Source organism: Panthera leo, chromosome A1 (assembly GCF_018350215.1).
Source record: "Panthera leo isolate Ple1 chromosome A1, P.leo_Ple1_pat1.1, whole genome shotgun sequence".
NCBI classification, from domain to species: Eukaryota; Metazoa; Chordata; class Mammalia; order Carnivora; family Felidae; genus Panthera; species Panthera leo.
The window spans coordinates 131,343,853-131,366,367 of record NC_056679.1 but is presented as its reverse complement, the minus strand read 5'-3'; the positions used below and the strand labels follow the sequence as shown (position 1 = coordinate 131,366,367).

Genomic DNA, 22,515 nt, shown 5'->3' with positions numbered 1-22,515 from the left:
CCTTTGCCGTACTTCATCATCCATCCCGATACTCTTGACACTTTGTGGCATGTCCTCAATGCACTGGGGATTTGGGAAATAAAGGTTTCCTAAGTTATGCATATCTCTCAAATATCAACACATTTCATTACAGAATTTCAAAAAGGCCATATGTGTTAATATCACCATAAACATCAGCAAAAAAGTTATTTAATTATGGCACCGTAGTCAAGCTCACAGTGTTGGATAGAACTTTTCCAAAGCACTAATTTTTGTTTAAAGTTAAAATTCGATCACTTGCAACAAATACAAGATACTCGAGTGGGAACAACTACATTCTGTCAATCATTCAAGGAAACACAGTGTAGTAGGGAAAGATATACCGAGCAGCTCTCAACTAAAACATGTGAAAGGGCTTTTCCTCTGGACTGCCATCAGCTTTCAGTGTACTGCAGAAATGCTTTATGCAGTCTTTATTTTTTTATTCATGCAGAATATTTAAAGAGTATGGATTTCAGAGGAAAGATTTAATAAAATCAATAATATGTACTGCTTCAATCAACATTAACCGCATGTGAGGGCAGTGAAGAATAACATGAGTACTAGCACAGTTTGTTGCCAATGCCTTGATTCTACTAAGGGATCAGCAGTTATACTCACTACTGCTTTTGCATTATTAATGAACATGTTAACACATTTAAAAAAGGCAAATAAGGGGCACGTGGATGGCTCAGTCAGTTGAGCATCTGACTCTTGATTTCGGCTAGGGTTGTGGGATCCAACCTTGCGTTGGGCTCTGTGCTGAGCAGCATGGAGCCTGCTTAAAATTCTCTCTCTCCCTCTGGCCCTCTCCCCGACTCGCACACTCTAAAAAATTGTAAAATAAAAAGTCAAATGATATCTTAATATTACCAAGAAAACAGTTTGATGTGATTTTCTCAAAGGTCTTAGAGACATAAGGGACTGTGGACCACGTTCTGAGAATTGCTACTTTATGCAAAACAGTGATCCCCAAAACGTTGCCTATGAAAGTCTTATTTCTCACCATATCCTTTAAAATATTTAAGAAGGATTTATGAGTTCCTATGCAGAAACATATTTATAATTAATTAAGTTGAAATTTTCTCTAAAGCTAACAACTGAATTATAACCTCCATAAAGAAGTTTCATTCCTTCGTCTACCTTTGCAACTTTTTCATGGTAAAATATCAGCATTTTGCACAGGACTAATTCCACACTCCTGGGTCTCTAAGGTTTGCTCACCTTCTTTGTTACTCATGAATTTAAACTGGACATGTATCAATTTTGAAAATTAACCTAAAATTAGAAAACATGAATAAACCACAACTTTAAAAATTAAAATATAACTCAAAAACCGATATAAAAAAGAGAGGGAGGTCCAGACAAAAATGATCTAGTTGGAAAATTATCCAAAACTTTCAGAAATGGGTAATCTTTGTAACTTACATAACTTTATAACTATGTAACATATAAAAGGAAGACTAGCTTCAAAAAAATAATATAACCTTGACATACCAAGGATACATAAGGATATCCTTACATCTGTAAGGATACATAAACCAGACAAGGAGAGTATAGAAAAATATATACCAATTTATTTATGAACATAAATGCTAAAACCCTAAATAAAATATTAGCCAACAGAATCCATCAATTAAAAAAAAAAAAAAAAAAACATTTTGACCATACAGGATTATTTTCAGAAATTCAAAGAAGGTACAAAATGGAGAAAAAAAATCTATCCAATATATTCAACAAACTAAAGGATTTTAAGAAAAAAAACACATGACCATTTTAAAAGATGCAAAATAAAAACTTCTGGTGAAATTCAATATTTAGTCATAATTAAAACATGAAAATTCTCTGCATCATAGAAGAAAATTTCCTCAACCTGGCAAAACGAAGAGTTTACTGAAATCTTTAGCAGTTTAATACTTGATCATGAAACTTTAAAAGCACTCCCTGAAAATCAGGGAAAAAAGATAATACTCATATTCGCCACACTATTCAACTTTGTAGCAGAACTACTAGCAAACACAAAAGGAAAGTAAATTAAAGGTTCGAGGATTGAAAGGAATAAGTTAAAAGGAAACTAAATTCCTGTTATAACACATGGCATCATTTTTCTTCTTTGGGGCTGAAGATGTTTCCACCTTCTTAGAACTATATAAATCACACTGGTTAGCAGGTTTGTTCCTTGATAACTGAGGAGAAAACACGTATAAACAATACTTCTGTCGTGCACACACATGCACGTTTCTTTGTTCCATTACCACATTGTTCATTCTCTTGATTTTCATCTCAACTGCACCACTTTCATTTACTTGGTACTATATTTAAATTTTTCATGTATTCATATATATATGCAGTCTAAATGTTTAAATTCAACTTTTAGATTTATATTCAATACTTCCAGTATTACTAATGAGCAGAAAGACACCTCCCCCATCCCATAAGAACATTTCTCACCAGTTTACATGGTGAGAATAAGATCCTGGAAAATATTTTCCCACACTGTTTTCCTTATTCAAAGAGTGTGCTGCTCAAAGAAATCTGCTGGGACACAATGCGAAATTAAAAACTAAGGTGATGCAGAACTAGTAATATAGTAATTCTAATGCAATATTAGTTTCTCAGTGTGGAGATTCATTGCTATACACTTGTGATTCATTTACTTTTCATATTCATACTGTATCATATTTCAATATAGGAACTACTTTAAAAACTTGCAGTGACTTCAAAGTTAGTCCTTGCTTCTGTTCCCACCACCATATGACCCCATGCTTGCCTCTGATTGAAAACAGTAGATAAATAATGCTCAATATGGTGCCATGTCTACAGTGGCAACTTTCATCATCTAGTCCTGGATACAAGGCCAGTTTTTATGACAGGTGGAAGTCAGGGAATTCCAATGGGACAAGGAGTCAGAGATGTATATTCCTACCTCTGCCTAGAGAGCAGTTACTTACCTATCACCAAGGAAAAATGGGAGAAAACAGGGGAATATGTAGCAATGTGCCCCTGGGGCTTGCTCATTAGAATACTGATGTGCCAAAAATCAGTTTATAAGGGAGCGGATAAAGAGTCCTGATCCCTTTCACCACCAAAGAATAGTTTAAATGCTAAAGGAGCCTTTTGTAATCCAAATCCCGAACAATTGGGAATGGGTCAAGACAGAAAAAACTAATGCAAAGAACACTCACACAGGGACAACTTTCAAGTTCAACACATCAGTCAGACAACAACATCAATAAAAGCATTTTTGTATTTCATTAGAAAAGAATTCTAACTTTTCTATCAGAACAGTAAAGAAAGACAATTGTAAATTAGTGATTTCAAGCAATTTCATCATCTTTTTATATCATCATCTAATATTTGGGCAGAGAGAGGGAGGGATAAGTAGGTGGTACACAGGAGGATTTGAGGGCAGTGAAACCATGGTGTAGGATGCTATAACAGAGGATACAAGGTACTATTTTTGTCTAAAACCTATAGAAATATATACAACACAAAGAGTGAACCCCAATGTAAACAACAGACTTTAGCTAAAAATAATACATCAAGGGGCACTTGGGTGGCTCAGTCAGTTGAGCATCTAACTTGATTTCAGCTCAGGTCATGATCCCAAGGTCATGGGATCAAGCACAGTGTGCAGCCTACTTGAGATATTCTCTCTCTCACCCGTCCCCCACCCTCCCTGCCCCTCTCTCCTGCTAGTGCTCACTCTCTTAAAAAAAAGTATATAATTATTTTGATGTAACATAGCTCTATTAACTCAGAGTTATTATTCATTAACAAAGTAGGGTTCATTTACTTCCCTGGTAGTTATGCAATTCAAAATAGCTTTTCCTCTGAAACTTGATATCAACATTGGTTTTCTAAATATAGGAAAAATTTCTACCTTGTCAATATGTTTCCTGTTACTTGGGATGCCATAACAGAAGACCATAGACTGGGTGGCTTAAACAATACAAATTTCTTTTCTCACAGTTCTGGAGACCAGAAATCCAGTATCAGGGTGCCAGGAATTGGGGTGTCTCTTTCTAGCTTCCAGACAGCTGCTTTATCCTTACATGACCTTTCTTCCGTGCGTGTACTTTTCTGGTGCCTCTTCCCATTCTTATAAGGATAACAGTCCTATTGGATTAGGGACTTACCCTTATGACCTCATTTAAGCATAATGACATCTTTAAAGGCCATATCTCCAAATACCATCATACTGGGGTTAGGACTTCAACACATGGAATTGGTGGGGGCGGATGGGAGACAGAGTTCAGTCCTTAACATTTCTTCCTCTGGTCCCCCAAATTACATGTCCTTTCAGATGCAAAATACATCCACCCTATCCTAATAGCCCCCAAATCTTAACCCATTCACGAATCAGCTCTAATTCCCAACTAGCATCTAAATCAAGTATGGGTGACCCTTTAATTATTCCTGAGGCAAAATTTCTCTATAGCTGTGAACCTGCGAAATCAGAGAAATTATGTGTTTCTAAAGTAAAATGGTGGGAAAGGCTGAGGACAGACACGGTTCTATGCATGAAATACAAAATGTCTTTTATTGTCTGATGTGTTAAACTTAAAAAAAAATCAATATAAAGAGAAATCTTACAGAAAAGGAGAGAGAGGTCCCAAGCAAGTCCAAACCTAGCAAGTCAAATTTCATTAGATATTAAGACTCAATAATAATTTCCTTGGTCTAAAAGTCATCTGTTAGTGAATAAGGAAGAAATACCAAAGAGTAAAATGGACAAAGAATTTAGAGGTCCCTTATCAATTATCTATGAATTTCTTAAAAATTAGAACCAAAGGAGGTGAAATTGATAAAAATGTGGAATGAGTAATGCATACCAAATTAGAAAATAAAACACTAAACTGTTTTAGCCAATTTAGACCATCTCAGAGCAAATAAAAAAAGTTAAAAACATTAAGAAAAATCTAATCAAACCACACTAGAGTAAGAGGTGATATTAACCTCAATACTCAATACCGTGTTAACTCAGTATCATGTTGCTATCATGTTACCTAAATGAGGAAGCATCTATACCTCCTGTATCTGCTGAAGATTGGCTCAGAAGCAGGTCTACAGATAAATTCACCCATGGGAGCATATTTGATGCTGATGAGATAGGATATTAGTTTTTTAGATAATGACTACAAAAATCAGAAAGAAAATATTCCATTACTGATTGAGAAATACACTCGCCATACCCTATGGGGGCTTAAATTACAAATGTGTATATGATTTTCTGGCTTAAAAGCATCATGGTCTATTTTGAGACAGTAGACTAAGGCATAACTCATATAGTTTTATATAACTATATAATGTATATGTATATATATGCGTGTGTATATACATATATATAGTATATTTTGATATATATTTCATGAAATGAGAATATGTGTATTTTATAATATTAAAAAAAAAAAACCAGAATGTTCTTAATGAAAGAGAACTCTCATTTTTACATAGGACACAGTTACCCTGGAAGTAATCCACCAATGTTCCAAAGTGGGCTTTGGAACCATGACTGTTCACATGAGTACAACATTATATGTAATAACTCTAAGGAGAGTTAGCGGCACAGATGTTATTTCGTAAACTGAGGCCATGCCACTTCCCCTTGCTGATAGTGAATCTTGATGTGTTGTGAACACAGAAGAATAAAATGTGCCAAACCCAAGTAGGCCAAAGAAAAGAAGTACTAATAAATACTGCAATCAATTGTCAATGAAAAGTTGCAAAAATATAAATGAGTTTTTAAACTAATAGTCATTACAATTGTTTGTGACCTACGTAAGAACACAACAGGACCCAAAAAGTAATCTTAAGTTAAGCAGAAATTAAAAAGGGGTCTTCCAGATATGACCAGATTCCAGTGGAATGTACATGCCTTCTGTGGTTCAATAGATATCTCTAGAACACATATAATTTAGTGAAAGCTGGCTTACAATTCAAGATTCCTTTTCCAGGGGCGCCTGGGTGGCTCAGTCGGTTAGGCGGCCGACTTTGGCTCAGGTCATGATTTCACAGTCCGTGAGTTCAAGCCCCACGTCAGGCTCTGTGCTGACAGCTCAGAGCCTGGAGCCTGTTTCAGATTCTGTGTCTCCCTCTCTCTGACCCTCCCCTGTTCATGCTCTGTCTCCGTCTCAAAAATAAATAAATGTTAAAAAATTTAAAAAAAAAGATTCCTTTTCCATTAGTTTTCAGAATTTCTCAAGGGTATGTATGAGATGCTTTATGAAAACAAGTAAGAGACTGAATCGGGTGATTTCTAAACTGTCAATTCTCCCAATCTAGACTTGGTGGCTAGGGTGTTTAAAATGGTAGTTAAAGTCAGCAAATTATTATTTCTAAAACTGTCATAAATTACAGAGAGAGAGCTCAATGTTCTTCAATAACTGCTTATGTTATACACTTCAGGATTCAAACATGATGAAGTCAACTTCAACAACTTGAACTGCTTAAATGGTTCTGCATACACTTTGGTATTCATATCCAGAAACCATTTTCTTGAAAAGCACCCAACTTCTGATGATAACCAAGTACTGAATAATTCCAACTACATAATCCCCATCTAGTTACCTTTCACCCCTCTTCTCCCTTCTCTCCTACTTGCCCTGGAACTGCTGAACTCTCAGGCAGGATGCAGTGCATATTCAACTTTAAGAAGAAAAGATAATATGCATTTGATGTTGTAGTATCTACCAGTTATTTCCTACCTTCTCCAGGAACTTCTTAAGCTACATACTATAAAGCAACACCACCTCTTTATTCTTTTAAACTTGTCCTTTTTCCTTTTCTTTCTCTCCCAAACCTACGTCAGATGTTCAGTCTTAAACGCTCACTGCAGCTTTTCAATACAAGTGACACTTTTAAGAATTGAAAAAAAAAAAAAAAAAAAAAAAAAAAGATACTGAAGAGGCACATTTTCTAACTTCTGTATTTGATTAATATCACCCATTTTAACGGCTACCATTCTTTGGTAAAAGAAGGAACAAATTCTAAAGATGAATCAAAGTAAGAGTGTGGAGTACCCATACATATACTTATTCCTCAGACACTACTTTCTTAGGGGGAAAATTTAAGGAAGGGTAGAAATTACATACAGAATTAACAGAATTGTGAGGAAAGCAAAATACACTTTACAAAAATGCTGTGTGTATATTTGTATTCATATGTAAATACCAGAAACCACCAGATGATGTCTGCAATTTTTTGTTCCAAGGAATAGGTTTAGTCATTTTGGAGATTTTTGAGCAATCTAAAGTAGGTCTACCATATTTTAAATAAAAGTACCACCAATATTCCTGATTGGACCAAGAAGAGACAGTAGCAAGAAGAAAATAAAATCAGGTGATACTTTAAAATGAATTTTAAATTGTGCTTTGAAGCTACAGATGTTCATTCAGTAAGTATTTGCCAAGGCTCTACTACTATTTTATGAGAGAACACAATGAATAACAAATACATGGACTGTGAAAACGTATGGGAGGGTGACAGGGATTCTAAACCAATTGGGTGAGAGAGAAGACACAAAATTCACATGATTTGTGGAGGGAAACATCCCAATAACCAATTGGTCCTGAGATTAAACAGAGTCTTACTTCCCCAGATGCTTCTCATGCTGATTTCTCAGAAAGGTAAAAATGGGCTGAAACATCTTTACTTTATGTGAAATACATTAACATGATACGACACATGGTCTTAACTGAAAGGTGATAATAAGTAGCTAATTTGCCATGCTTTTACTGGACAGCTATATTCTTTTTGATGGATCAAGTATCAACTATCAAGAAAGGATTCCGAGGAGAAAGTGGCACCACAGAAAAGCACACTGATTTGGCTTCAAAATCCATTTTTCTTTTGGGCCAAAAGAACAGTTACACAGAATGGCTTTTTGTTGACTATGGAGGCAGCCATACTAGCTTACTGCAAAAGACTGATAGCAGAGACCAAAAAAAAAAAAAAAAAAAGAAAGAAAAAAAGAAAGAAAGAAAGAAAGAAAGAAAGAAAGAAAGAAAGAAAGAAAAAGAAAAGGGTATGTGCCAGTGGAGAAAGCACTGACCTAGAAGAGTCAAAATCCCTGTTTATTTAGTTAATTATCCTATCATTTTCCCTCCAAAAGGGTTTAAAGCTCCTGGTGCTATTACTGTTTGCTTTATCTTTCCTGAGCAGCCTTTACCTTTGAGTAGTTCACGTGTTACATAAGCCTCTGATCAGTACTCATGTCACTGTACCACCAGGTATTATACTAATGGGTACATCTGTTTCTTCCTATAAATTGTAAGCTCCCAGAGACAGGGCATAAGATTTTGTTTTATTTTATATTTTGTGTGTGTTTCCTTGTTGTTTTTTTATTTGAGAGAGAGCGCGCGCGAGCAAGGAGGGGAGAGGGGTAGATGGAGAGAGAATCCCAAGCAGGCACCTGATGGCAGGGGGGGGGGGGCTCAATCCCATGACCCTGAGATCGTGACCTGAGCCAAAATCAAGAGTCAGATGCTCAACAGACTGAGCCATCCAGGTGCCCCAAGATTTAGTTGTAAATAAAAATTCTAAGTATAAAGTAGAAATACAGTTACTAAAACTATCAATTACCAGATAAACTCTGTTTGAATGGGAAAACACTGCTGCAATAATCTACCCAAAAGACAGGACTCAGATCACGGTGGTAGCAGTGGTGGTGATAAGTAATGGTCAACTTCTGGACATACAGTGTAAATAGAGGAAACAAGGTCTCCAGAGAGACTGCATGAGGGGTCTAAGAGAAGAATCAAAGATAGCTCGAAATTTTTTAGAATGAGCGACTTTAAAGATGGAATTGCTATCAACTGATATGGGCAAGGATGCAGACACAAAGGAGGGGCAGGTCAGGAGCTCAGTTTTGGATGTATGAAATCTGAGGTGTCTATTTGACTTTCAAGTATCACTATTAAGGACACGGCTGGATTCCAGAATCTGGACTTGTAAATTACAGTATCTGAGGAGGAGATTTAAATGAGGATGGTTCTCTAAAGCCACAAAACAGAGGAGATCTACAAGGCTGTGAGTATGGAAACAGAAAAGAACAAAATAATAAGCCCTGGGCCCACTTAAATTTTCTGGGGATCTAAATTTTTTTCAGTTATGTCTATTAATTTTCACTCACTTCCTCTTTGGTTTCATAATCTCAGAATATAAACTCATGTTTACCATGAGACAAGTGTGGGGCCTTGTTAGAGGACCTGTTCCGCCAGGAAAAAGTTTCACCTTCTATCTGCCAGGTGCTAAAGGGGTATCACCAACGAAAGAATGTTTTGTAGTTAAGTTTCTCAGTTTGGGGATCCTTGGGTCACCCTGGTAGTATAAATTCAAGCCCTAAAATCTGAAGTTAAGGATTCTCAGGTGATTTAAAGGATGTCTTAATCTGAAAACAGATGAATTATAAAAAGAATCAAGTCTACCTTTGCTATACATACTATTTTTACAGTAACTAAATAGTTGATGGGGAAAAACTCATGAGACATCATGCTATTTTGAGGCATCATGCTCAAATGATCCTACAGAAATGTAGGAAAATCAATATAATCACCATTTTTCACCCCTTAATAAAATGATAGATTTAGGAAAAAAACACCATCAGTAGATACTAAAAACATTAGGAAAAAAAAAAAAGGATGGAGCATTTTATAATGTAGGTACAAGGCTGTACCACATGAACTCAAAGATCAAGCCTAATATCTTAAACTCAGCAATCATAACTAAATAGAGAACAACTGTATTAGCTTGCTAGGGCTACCATAACAAAGTGCCCTGTGGCACTGGGGGGCTTTAACAAAAGAAGTTTTTTCTCATAGTTCTGGAAGGTAGAAGTCTAAGATCAAGGGACCATCACGACTGTTTCTTCTAATGTCTCTCTGCTTGGGTTTTAGATGGCTGCCTTCTCATGTGTCCTCACATGGTCTTTCCTCTGTAGGCACCCATCCTGATGTCTCTGTGTGAATCCAAAATTTCTCTGCTTATAAGGACACCAGTCAGATTGGATTAGGGCTCACCCAAACAGCCTCATTGTAACTTTAAAGGTTTTATCTCCAAAAATAGTCACATCCTGAGGTACTGAGAATTAACCCTTCAATATACAAATTTGTGGGGCACCTGTGTAGCTCAATTGGTTGAGGGTCCAAATCCTGATTTCAGCTCAGGTCATGATCTCACCGTTTGTGGAACTGAGCCCCATAGCAGGACGGACAGCACAGAGCCTACTCGGGATTCTCTCTCTTCTTCTCTCTCTGTGCCCCTCCCTCCCCTCTTGAATTAAATAAATAAGTGTTAAAAAAAAATGAATTTGCAAGGACACAATTCAGCCCATAACAACAACCAAACATCAAGTGCCTCCTGATGCAGTGCAATTAAAAATAGTCAGCACCAGGGTGCCTGGGTGGCTCAGTCAGTTGAGCATCCGACTTCCACTCAGGTCATGATCTCACAGTTTGTGGGTTTGAGCCCCATGTTGGGATCTGTGCTAACAGCTCAGAGCCTGGAGCCTGCTTTGGATTCTGTGTCTCCCTCTCTCTCTGTCCCTCCCCTCCTCGAGCTCTATCTCTCAAAAATAAATAAAAATGTTAAAGAAAAAATTTGTTTAAATAAAAGTAGTCAGCACCATCTATAAAGTATTCTTTAAAAAAAAAACCTAAACTGAATCAAGCAACCATCTAAATCTAAGAGCCATTTTAATTACTAAATGAAGAATAAAGGAACATGTTAAATAACACCATAAGGATATGACTGGCCAAATACAAAATAAGAAAAATTCTACAGAACAAATGACTTAGGTTTTTCAACAAATAAATGAATTTTTAAGAGGAAGGAAAAACTTAAGAGATATCAGATATCAATGAAAAGCAATGTGTAGACAGTGACTAAATCTTAAATCCAAGAAATCAACTTTAAAAATACAGATTTTTGAGACAAATGAGTAAAATTATACATGAACTAAGTTCAATGTGGATGTGTTATATAATGCTGTTATCTTTTTTAAAGGTCCTGAGCTAGAGATCAATATTGTAGCTTTGGTCATTCACAGGTCCAACTATATAATATAGAAACAAATTTCATAATGTAGAAAAAAGAATGAAAGAATAATAACTATTGAAGCTGATGGGTACATGAGGATTCATTATACAATTCTATTTCTGAGTATGTTTCAAATTTTTCACATTTAAAAAATTTCATAAAGCAAATTTTCAGATGAGACTTTTCTCCATAATCTGCTCAGACTAGACCGATACAGACTTCTGTATAATCTCTCTGTGTCTGTGGACGTTGTTTTTTTTTTGTTTGTTTGTTTGTTTTTTGTTTTTTTGTTTTTTTGTTTCTAATCTCTTGTTACACTGAGAGTGTTGGCCTTTCAAAATCCTGGCTTTGTGGGAAGTTTCAGTTGCCAACTGCCTGCCCTCATGTATACCTGAGGATTCTGGCCTCCTGCATGAGTCTTGAGTATTAAAACCCAAGCCCCTGGGGGAAAAAACCAAAACCAAAACAAAACAAGAAGCCCCTCCGTTAGTGAACCTAGGTGACCTCACTCTAACAGCAAGGATAGTTTCTGTGTGTCTACTTTCCAAGCTCTGCCCACCTTTGTTCTTTCTGGCTCCAGAGCTTTCTTTTACTTTGTTACAATGTCATTCATGAATGTACATGATACATAATCAAACGTTTCTAGACAAGTTCAAGCTATTTGTAGCAGAGGTTTTCAGGTTATAACTGAAAGCTTCCCATTCTGTTAACTACTGCAAGAAAAACTTATTCCTGTCATTTGGTAAGGTCACTGAGAGTTCAAGTCATGATTCTTAGAATATGTTTGGAGAACTTCGCAGTCCAAGAGGGAGGGGCAATGGGAGGGAAGACGATTAAGGTGGACTGAAGAAGCTTCCTCGCCAGTTCCTTCGAAAAGGGAGAGTGGAACAGAATCTGTCTAATAGACCAAGGAAGAAATGTGGGGAAAGAAAGATATTTCATCCCATGTACTCTCTAAACAATAAGCGAATGTATGCCTTCAAAAACATGATGGTTCTAGTCACCAAAATTTTACTCCATGAAAACCTGAAACATTTTATTCTCCATACTGAAGATGTTAATGCAAAACAAATCATTATTCTGCTGCTTCTTTGAGAGGCTTCCTTGTGCTCTGCTGACCAGACTGCTGTCTACACTCCGCCCCACACGGCTCTACAGTCCAGCAGTCCAGCCTTTTTTCATATCCTCCACTCCACTGGCTCCCTCCTCTGCCTCCTACTGCTGGATCACTAGAAAGTTTACCTCCGCCCTCTAGAGAGTACCTCCATATCCCTCAAGTCAGCATAAATACCCCTTTCCGAAGGGGGTGCAGGTGGGGATCATCCTTAAACGATTATTTTCCACTAAATACCTTTCTAGTTCTCCTTCAGAACATTCATCACACTTTTCATTACTTGTTCCATGTCTGTCTTCGCTGCTGAGTTACAAGCTCCTTGACAGTGTAATTTATTGTGGTGCTGACACAGTGTTGGGCACCAATCAGTTGAGTGAATAAGCAAGTAAGCAGAGGTAAGACAAAAAATAAATAAATAAATTACTTCCTCACTCTGCTTAAAGTCAAGGCACAATTTACTGGCATCACCAGGGTAGTTTAGCAAACACCACCGAAGGAAGCTGGTCCCTGCCTCATAAAGCTTACAAAGATTCACTTTTTAGAGACTCCATCTTAGAACACAGTCCGAGATTCAGGACATCAGATGTAGTTTGACAACTATAGATTACTGGATGTATTAAAATTATTTATAAACATCTATGAAGGAATCCATCAGAAAACCTTGCTCTTTTTCTTTTAAGTTTTTTTTTTTTAAGTTTTCTTTATTTATTTTGAGAGAAAGAGCATAAGTGAGGAAGGGACAGAGAGAGAGGAAGAGACAGAGAATACCAAGCAGGCTCCACATCACCAGTGCAGAGCCCAATGTGGGGCTCAAACTCACAAACCATGAGATCATGACCTGAGTCAAAGTCGGATGTCCAACCATCTGAGCCACCCAGGCGCCCCATCTTTCTGTTTAGCAAAGGGCCATAAAGAGATATACTTTGTTATTTTTAAACTAAAATCTCTAATCATCAAACATGAAGTCAAAGGTTAGTATTATTTTAAATACTAGATACTATTTTGAGCACAGTACTTATAAAGTGGCATTAGCTCCTTTAATCATCAGAACATTCCCATGAGGTAAGGATTGTTAAGATCATTTTATGGATAAAGAAACTGAGGCCTAGAGAAGTCAAGTAGCTTCCTAAACTGTTCTCACTACTTTGTGAGGAAAAGGTTCTTATTTTCTAGAGTCTTAAGATTTGTAAGGATATGAGGAGTGAAGCAGATTGAAGTCCTTACAGACAGTTCAAAGTTGGGGGAAAGTGCTCTCTCTTAAGCCATTTATTGGAACAAAGGAGGCAAAAACATCCCCCCCCCCCACCCCTTTTGCTGGCATCCAGGAGGACTACAGTAAGAAAAGCAGAGGTAAGACAGGGAAGTAGTAACTAGTTCCAAGCTTCGAGATCTCCTTTCAGTCCTGAGCAGCTTTTGGGTGACATCAGAAGTACTCCAGAAGTACTCCCCTTTAACTCTTCTAAAAATAAAACAGGCTCCAATGAGTTAACAGAGTCCACAAAAACTACACACACTCCTGTGTGTGGTATGGGGAGTGGTATTTTTACCACTTACCACTTATGGTAAGTACCACTTACCATATGGGGAGTGGTACTTTTTCACTTTTAAAGTTTGCGCTGCCTTTGTGTACTCCCCCCCCCCCCCCTTCCCCTGCCCTTCTTTAGAATTATGGAATCCACATCAGGACACAGGTAATGGGTTATCATTTTCCAGTTTCTCACTATGTGGCAACAGATGCTTCTACAGACAGGTGTTCTGCATAGACAGGCCTTCAGCATGGATCTCTCTGAAACTCAGTGATGCTCTTACATGGTGTACTAAGAAGATGTGACTTAAGAATAATCCTGAAACAGCCATGGTGTACTGGTTGTTTCTTCCGTCTTCCCCTTCAGTGAGGCCCCCAGAGGCTACTGGATGTATGGTTCCCCTTGCCTTCTTCAAATGTTTCTGCACATGTGATGTACTAACTTATCCTACATTCTGAACAGTTACTCATGATTAAATCCAACATCAATAATTTCACACACAACAATTTTAATGGTGATTAGCAAGACAGCCTAATGAAATTGATTCAACTTGCGAGATTTCTTTTAAGTTCAGTATTTTGAGAATACCAGCAGTTGCCCTTTTCCCCTCCTACGAAATCTTATAAGGATTTCCAAAATTTCAACTTGACAAAATAAATGAAGGGGCTAGATACTTCACTATTTGTAGAATCCCTGAGGCACAAATCAAGGGCTAAGGCTACAAAATATATGGGCATAAAATATAAAAATATGGAAAAACATGGTGCTACTCCCTATCAAGACCTTGAAATTATTGTTACATCACAACCCCTTTAATAATCAACCTTCCTTTGTTCCACAGTATTTCAGGGGTGCCATTTAAGTTTGTTTTATTTCTTTTTCTCCCTATACCCTTTAATCCCAGGGAGATCTGCCTAGGCTTGGTGTTATACAGACAAGGTGAAAAAATTACCACGGTCACTCTTCTGGCCACCTGCTCGGGTCTATGGTGGCAGAGCTTGCTAATAAACACAAAGTGCTCCACATGGTTTCGCTATCTCTAGCAGGGTGTCAGCCACCTGTTTCTCTGTTCTCTATTGTGTTCTTCAGAGGGGATGTCATGCACCAGCTTTTATGGCCTATCCGTTTCCCCGGGAGAGAAGTGACAGGACCCACGAAGACAGGTCCGAGTACAACTGCTTCCATACACTGTCAACAGGGTTCTTTGGGCTGCAGGTCTCCGAATGCTCTGTGGCACCCACCACAAACCCCCTACATTCCGCCTATGCACGTCCTGCAATTTGCATGGAACACAGAAAGTAAAGGAATATCCACGAGTCCCTGCCTCACTGAGCAGTATCTCAGAGGGTGGGAGGGATGTCTTCCCAGTTTGCTAGTTGGCAGAAGACCTGCATACTTGAGGGAAGTGACTGAGGGAGCAGAAAGAAGCCTCCGAGTTTATATTCACCAGGCAGTCTGCATCAACAGGCAAGAGTAGCATAGGGAAGGAAGGTGCTGATGTGGGGAAGTTCTCACCAGAGGACAATCTGCTTCTTGAGGTCACTTCTCTGGTTTTTGTGTTTTACGTGGGGTGTGTGTGTGTGTGTGTGTGTGTGTGTGTGTGTGTTTTGTTTTTTTTTTTTTTTTTCTGGTTTTACGTTGAGTTTTCATGTTACTCTGCATCTTCAGAGGAACTTAAAGAAAAATGCGAAAAAACTACACTGGATGCTGCTATTCAGGTATCACTTTTGAACTGGGAAATTCTTTTACACAATTGGTTAAAAGATTAATAATTTTATAGACATTCCAATGACAAACTGGATGCCACATTTATTTCTTCATATTATTTATAACTCATCTTATCTTGGAACAATTTAGGTCAGTAAGGTAAAAAGCTGCAAAACTTTGAGAAATACCATTTTTAGAAGAGGAAAACCAAATGGCTAGCAGTCATATGAAAAGTGCTCAATTCTACCAGAAATTGGGAAAGTTAAAATTAAAATAAGACACCATTTCATAACCATTACATTGGGGAAAATATAAATGTCTGATAATATCACATTAAAATGGTAGGAAGCAGCATCAAGAGACTCATAAAGCACAACGAGGCACAAACATATTGGAAAGGAATTTGGCAAACTCTGGTAAGAGAGAACGTGCATCTACTGATTTACAGTTATACATCTAAGTGTTTATGTACACAAAAAAAAACTAAAAAATATATCATATAGGAATGTTCATTTTAGCAACACTTTGCAGTAGCAAAACACTAGAAACATACCAAATGGTCATCAATAGATGTGACAAATTTCTGATCGTGGATACAATGTAATACTGTATAATAAAAGTAAACTAAAGCTACATGTATCTAGAAAAAACTCTACATTATGTCAAACAAGGAAAAAATGCTGCAGAAATATGCTCATTAAAGAACGACACACAGAGCTTAGTAACAGTCACAAAAAAAATTTAAGGCATGTGCAACAATGTTATGTTTTGTTTACTGATGTTTCTGTAGCATGAGTTTAAAAATACTAAAGGGAGTAACAGACACCAAGCTTAAGATAATAGTAACTTCTAAGAAGGGATTTAAAGGGGCTTTAAAAAAAATAATTAATAATAGTAATATGTTATTTTTTAGAAGACTAAGGGATGAGAACATGAGTGTTCATTATATTGTTTTCTATATTGTTTATTTGAAATGTTTTATGATTTTTCTAAACTTGAAATTTGTTAACATGGAAGCCACATGTTTTACATCCTATAACATAAGCATTTCACAAAATGAAAAATCTAAGACAGTTATTTTGCTTTCAAGAGTACATAAAGAACAATCAAATTTGCATTTGAGCCTTGATGACGCTACGTATACAATGAGGAGAAAGGGGGCAACAGCCATAACCTTTGGGTCAAAGTGACTATTTTCGCTAGTGGTTCTCATGTATTGTGTATCTGAAATATGTGAATGTTTTGTAAAAGAACAGATGCTCAAGCCTTATCCTAAACCTGCCTGAATCAGAATGACGACACTCAGAACCACATACACCAAGACTGAAAATCAATGATCTATGAAAATGGCACAAAGACAAAAATGAGCACCCTTGATTGATTCAGCCAAATCAAATGGTTGGAATGGTGAAGGGAGATTTACCAATGACCATGCACATAGTTCTAGGTCTCCACCTGTGCACTGTATAAGCAAAAGACAACATATGATGAAACAAATCACGGAGATGGCCTGTATACCAATACCATACCAACTAACATCACAAGGGGGGAAAAAGGATGGTGGTTCAAATGAAATACATCATTCATAAATAAAGTGTTCTTGCATGTTAGTAACTGAATTAAACGAGAACGAAACAGGACATCAGAGGACTGGATGAAAGTGAAGCTGGGGTATTTATTCCTGCAGCTGCTTGCTCCCCTGCTTGATCACAGAAAGACCAGAGCTATAGTCACATACCCTTTCCCTCCACATAGCTACTGTCTTTGGGTTTCAGTAATGGTTCTCTTCTCTTACCCTTCAGGCCTAGGGATGATAATGGCTCCCACTACAGATAGTCGTGAGATACTTCACCATCCATTGGTGGTGTATTTTAATCCAGGCACACCTTTTAAGTTAAACTCTTCTCCATTACCCCATCTGAGCCTGCAATCTGTTTTCTACTAGAACAATGACTGATACAATTATGAAGCATTAAGAAATTTTACCTCAGTACCTGATTAATAAATTCATCTTATAGATCTAACCTTATAAGCTGATATGTCCTGCTATTATCCAGTGTTCTAGCTGCTGTATAGCATTCAGAAAAAAATATATATATTTAAGGTATGACTTGTGCCTTCAAGGAAAAAAAATCTAGGTGGAGAACAAGTTCAAGGACGCGGTTAATTAAATATTAAAAAACATAGATAGTAACCAACAACTACAACTGCCTGGTAAACTGAAAACAAGAACTAGGGTCAGGGAAAGCTTTATGGAAAACAGTGGTATTACAGCTGGGTCTTAAGGATAGAAAGGATGTAGACAGCATTAGTTAAGGAGAGTGCAGAGAAATAGGTATCTTGAGCAAGGAAAATAATATAAGGCAAAACACTAAGCTGGGAAAGGATATGGTTGGTGAGCAAAAAGAATAATGCCTGACTAGAAGACAGAAGGTTTTATTTAGGACCATAAAGCCTTAGTTGGTTTTAAATCAGCCAAGTGCAGCCATATAAATATTTATTACACAATTTATATATTCTCCAGGAGACAAGTTGTCTGAGAAAGAACAGTCTCTACCTTAAACCCAAAATTTTGAGAATATGGCCAGAAAAATACACTTCAGTTTTAATTTCTAGCTCCATTAATTAATTAAGTAAATAGTCCTCAAATTACTTGTCACATCATTGGCCAACCTGCCTATACTATTTGTTAAAAGCAGCCTGAATTGGTGTCCACACTTCAATTCTGGTGCCTTGGATAAATTTTTTCAACAGGCTTCTAAATAGGTCAGGCAAATCTAATTCAGAATAACTCTCATGCTTATCTCAGCAATTTTATGAAGGATGTTTTGAAACTGCTTTAAATATGTGTGCTAATGATCTACTGATTGTTTCTAAATTTTTCCAGCCATCAAACCAGTGAAATAATCAAGTAAAGAGATTATAGAATGAGGTCAGTTCTATTATTAATATAACCATTTATAATATTTCTGCTTGCTACAGAGAAAATTATAAAGATAAAAAAATGCAACAGATTTAATTTCCTTAGCTAGCTTTTCTAAGAGATTTGCCATTCAAGTCATTTCCTCCAATATTTTCAAAATCTAAGAAAGCAAAAAAACACCTTGTTAATTAAGTGGATGATGTTTAAAGAAACAAGAATACTTAGTTTTCATCAATATGATTCCTTTTTTATGCACTTTATCGAATACTAGAGCCAAAACAAGATATTTTAATGTGGGCATTTTTATGTCCCCAGTTTATTGTGGACTACTATAAATTGTTAGGTTACAATTCAAATTATTTAACAAACATGCAAATGTACATATAAAAATAAGTATATCTATGCCTATACACATATAGACATAGAACTTTAGCCTTCAAGTAAGTATTGTCCCCTTTAGAGTAGTCACTCTGGGAAGGATGCAAAGTTATTCTAACAACGTTGCCATTGTTTAAAACTATTTTTAAACCACTGGTTTGAAATTGTTTTCATAGCCTTTCAAATAATCTTTTAATATCCTTAATAGTGGCAAAATCTGGAAGGTAGAAAAGAGTTTCACAGTCATGCAGAAATCATTTTTCAAATTTAGCAAATGAAAATGGTGTTCTAATGGAGTTAATAGTTTTTTGATTAAAAAATACAAACAAAAACAAGTACTTATAAAAGCAATCCTGAAAGCATGTTTCTGTTACTTGTAAATTGACTAGACATTTCAAAAGATTCAAAATAATTGTGAATAGCAACTTTTGGAAGCGTGTAGTGTCCTAAAGCGACCACTTGGAATGAACACTCTCCCTTAAAAAATAAATAACAGCATGTTTGGATAAGGGCAGGGTTTCATGACTCTATAGTCACACTTTGAAGTCACAGAGCATCTTTCTTCCATGTGGTTAAAAATATTTACTTCATTAACTCTCCAAATATCACTAATGACAGAAAGGCCAGATTATCATTCTTTTTTTTTTTTTTTTTTTCCCAAGTGGATGAATGAAGGTGGTGTAAGGCAAAGAATTGTGTTTATTTCATGAGTCAATAATTAAGTCTAAGGATCTCGTCGTTGGCAAAATTTTAATGAAATGTTTAGCTTTATGCTGCTTGATAAAAAGGCATTATATGAAATAGATGTGTCATAAAATATTACAGAGCTCCATTAAAATGATTAAAGATTCACTGCATACTTGTCTGAAAGAATTCTTGCTTGATGTTTGACAGCTACTTATTAGAGAGGCTAGTGTCTAACCTAAAATACACTCATAAAAGTCCTACTTGAGTCTATTTTACCAAGAAAGAATGCTTGTTTTTTAAATACTTGATTTTAGAAGAAAAAATACCTTCACTGTGAAAAACCAAATACATAAATGAAAGGGAGGAAGAAAAATGGACAGTAAAAGATCTATTGGCAAATTCACATAAAAGAAAACCCTAGGAAAACTCGTGAACTGTCGATGGTTCTGAGAGTTAAAAAAGTACAACAACATAAATGTGCCCGATTACAAGTTAAATGTCATTGAAATTATTAAAATGGCTATTCTCCTAAATGCTTAATTCTTCTGTTTGGGAAAGCTTTCTGCACATTGTTCTAGGATACCTAGGAGCTCACTTCTTCTATTCCACTTATTCATTAAATATTTAGGGCTCCCAGTGGCACAGTATTTATATAGGAGATTAAAAATTTGACAGACCAAAGACCAAAAAAAAAAACAAAAACAAAAACAAAACAAAACAAAAAACCTTAGTCCTTACTACTACTCTCCCGATCCAACTGAACATGTAACAGCACTCCAGCTGGTCTTAAGGGTTAACTTGCTTCAAGTTAACACACTCCTTGCCTGCTGACTTAAGGCCCTTGATCTGTAACAGAACTGGCTTTCTTCAAGATTTGCAGACCATTGGCCCTGGGGAATATGGGACCAGAACTTTCCCAGGCCACAGAGGCCAGGAAGTCCACCTGAAGGCCCCTCAGCTTGCTGATTAGACCAGCCCTCTTTTAGCGAAATGTTTTTTTTTTTTTTCTTTTTAAGGTCACACGAATGACTTTACTGACCTCCCTTTGTGCATCTATAGACCTTGCCCTCCTTTGCAGAAACAACAGAGTATTCCTGTACAACCACCCCTGGGTACCAAGGAATCAGCTCTTTTTGCACAATCAACCCAGGGCACCAAGGAACTTCTCTGCACAACCTCTGAGTACAAAGCTAACTCTGTATCTGGCATCGTGGAGTCTGCACCTAATCAAGAAAAATCACAGACGACTGTATTCCCTTAACTGATCAACATACTTTAAAAATATCAGGGCAAGACAAATCTCATAGTTGGCCTTTGGGCAAGAGTCCGCCTTCTCCCCAGGTGGCCAGCCTCATGAACAAAGCTCATATTCTTTTCCACTGAAAACTCATCTCTTAAGCCTTCCCAGCAACAGGAAGCTGAACTTGGGTGGGTTTTTATTTTATTTTTTTAATGTTTATTTATTTTAGAGACAGAGTGCAAGATGTCAGCACAGAGCCTGATGCGGGGGCTTGAACTCACAGACAGGAGATCACGACCTGAGCTGAAGTCCGAAGGCACCCAGGTGGCCCTGAACTTGGGCTCTGGTAACAAAATGATTCTGATGTACTAAAATGATTTTTTATGGGTGCTATTCCCAGAGTCAGAAAAGGGCTCAGTTCTATTTTTAACAAAAGGTTTCAGTAATTAATGACTTAACAAAAATACAATGTGTCAGATGGGCACTGTGGGCCCTACATTTTGTGCGAGGTTGAGTGACTGACTGGACCGAGGATAACTCTCAGACAAGTTCTTCCTCAAGGGCTGACTGCTTAGTTTTATCATCAGGTTTGGGCGTGGGTGCCTGAGGTGCCTGGCCTATAAAATGGGGCAATTTAATAGTAACCTGTCCACACAATGTTCCTTTGAAGTTAGCTAATGAATATTGTCTTGGGTCCAGCCAAACTATTAGATGCTACAGAAGTATTGAGTACTATCTGGAAAAGGTCACGGTGATAAATACGTGTTAATGCACGCTAATTAAGGCAACAATAACAACATCCCCCCAACAACCCTCTGCCCACCTCGCCCCGCTGCTGCACAAAGCTTCCTTCTAACCTCTGCCGAGCAAATTCTGTACACTCTGGATCCAAGACTGCAACAAAAGCAGCTGAAAGGCCAATACCAAAAAGGACCAGACAAAAGAAAGTGGCTCTGTGCAGAGGCAACGGGCCACGGAAGGGGGTGTGTGCCGACTCTCCCCAGTTGGACTCAGTTCCTCAACTCCGACCTGGAGAGCAGCCAACAGTCCACCCAGTCGCCCACCCCCCACTCCCTGCCCTCCGCCGGATCCCTGCTCCCTCCCCCCCCCCCCCAACTACCCCGGCCCCGATGCTCACCGCCCTGGCTCACGTTTCCAGACCCGGTGTAATTCCACCCCGCCTCCGGTCACGCCCCGAGGACTCCACGGAGAGCCTCAAGTGCGAAAGTTAAACCACCGTGGCCACATCACCTGAGGCCCGGGGTGGGGGGCGGCGCGGCCAGGCCAGGCCAGCCCTCCAGCAGTCCTAGCTCGGGGAAGAGCAGCCGCCCGAGCAGCCGCGACCGCTCAGGGCGGGTGAAGGCCAGACCCTCTCGGCGAGGCGTGCCCTGCGGGGCCCGGAGCCGCCGGCCCTTACCTGCGTCCGCTTCCGGGAGCCGCCCGCCCCGCGCCCCCTCCCGGCGCGCCCGGCCACTCGCAGCCCGGCTCTGAGCACTCGCCGCCCGGCGGCTCCGGCGGCCGCGAAGCCGGGTCTGGGAGACGGGAAGCGACAGGAGCCAAACCCCGCGGAAAGCGCTCGAGCTCGCCTCGGTCTCGGCGCCCAGGCGCTCCGCACCGCGGATCGCCCTGCTCCCTTACCTCCGTGGGTCCCGCCCCCGCAGGCCGAGTGTGGGCTGAGCCCCAACCTGACCTGACCACGTGCAGACCGGAGCCGTGCCAGCAATGCCCCGCTAGGGGACACCCGGGCGAACTTACTCTCTCTCGCCATCCGCTACCAGAGCAACTGAAGTTTCCCGTGCCTTGTTCAATCTTGGCCTCACCCTGTCCCTCCTGGAGGTCTGAGTTCTGATCCCACCTGCAGGGCCTATTACTTCTTGTGCCTTCG

General features: G+C 38.4%; 1 protein-coding gene across 3 annotated transcripts in view; it reads right to left on the bottom strand.

Annotated features, from left to right (window-relative positions):
• The window catches only part of RNF180 (ring finger protein 180), a 204,411-nt gene extending 182,313 nt beyond the window's left edge, over nt 1–22,098 (bottom strand). For 2 of the 3 annotated variants that reach the window (XM_042940141.1, XM_042940154.1), the window contains exon 1: nt 22,048–22,098. The gene's annotated coding sequence lies outside the window, so the exon portion shown is untranslated. Of the gene's footprint in view, nt 1–21,768; nt 21,982–22,047 lie in introns of those variants that run through there. The other variant, XM_042940147.1, reaches the window with a different exon arrangement.
• Nucleotides 22,099–22,515: the final 417 nt, after the last annotated feature.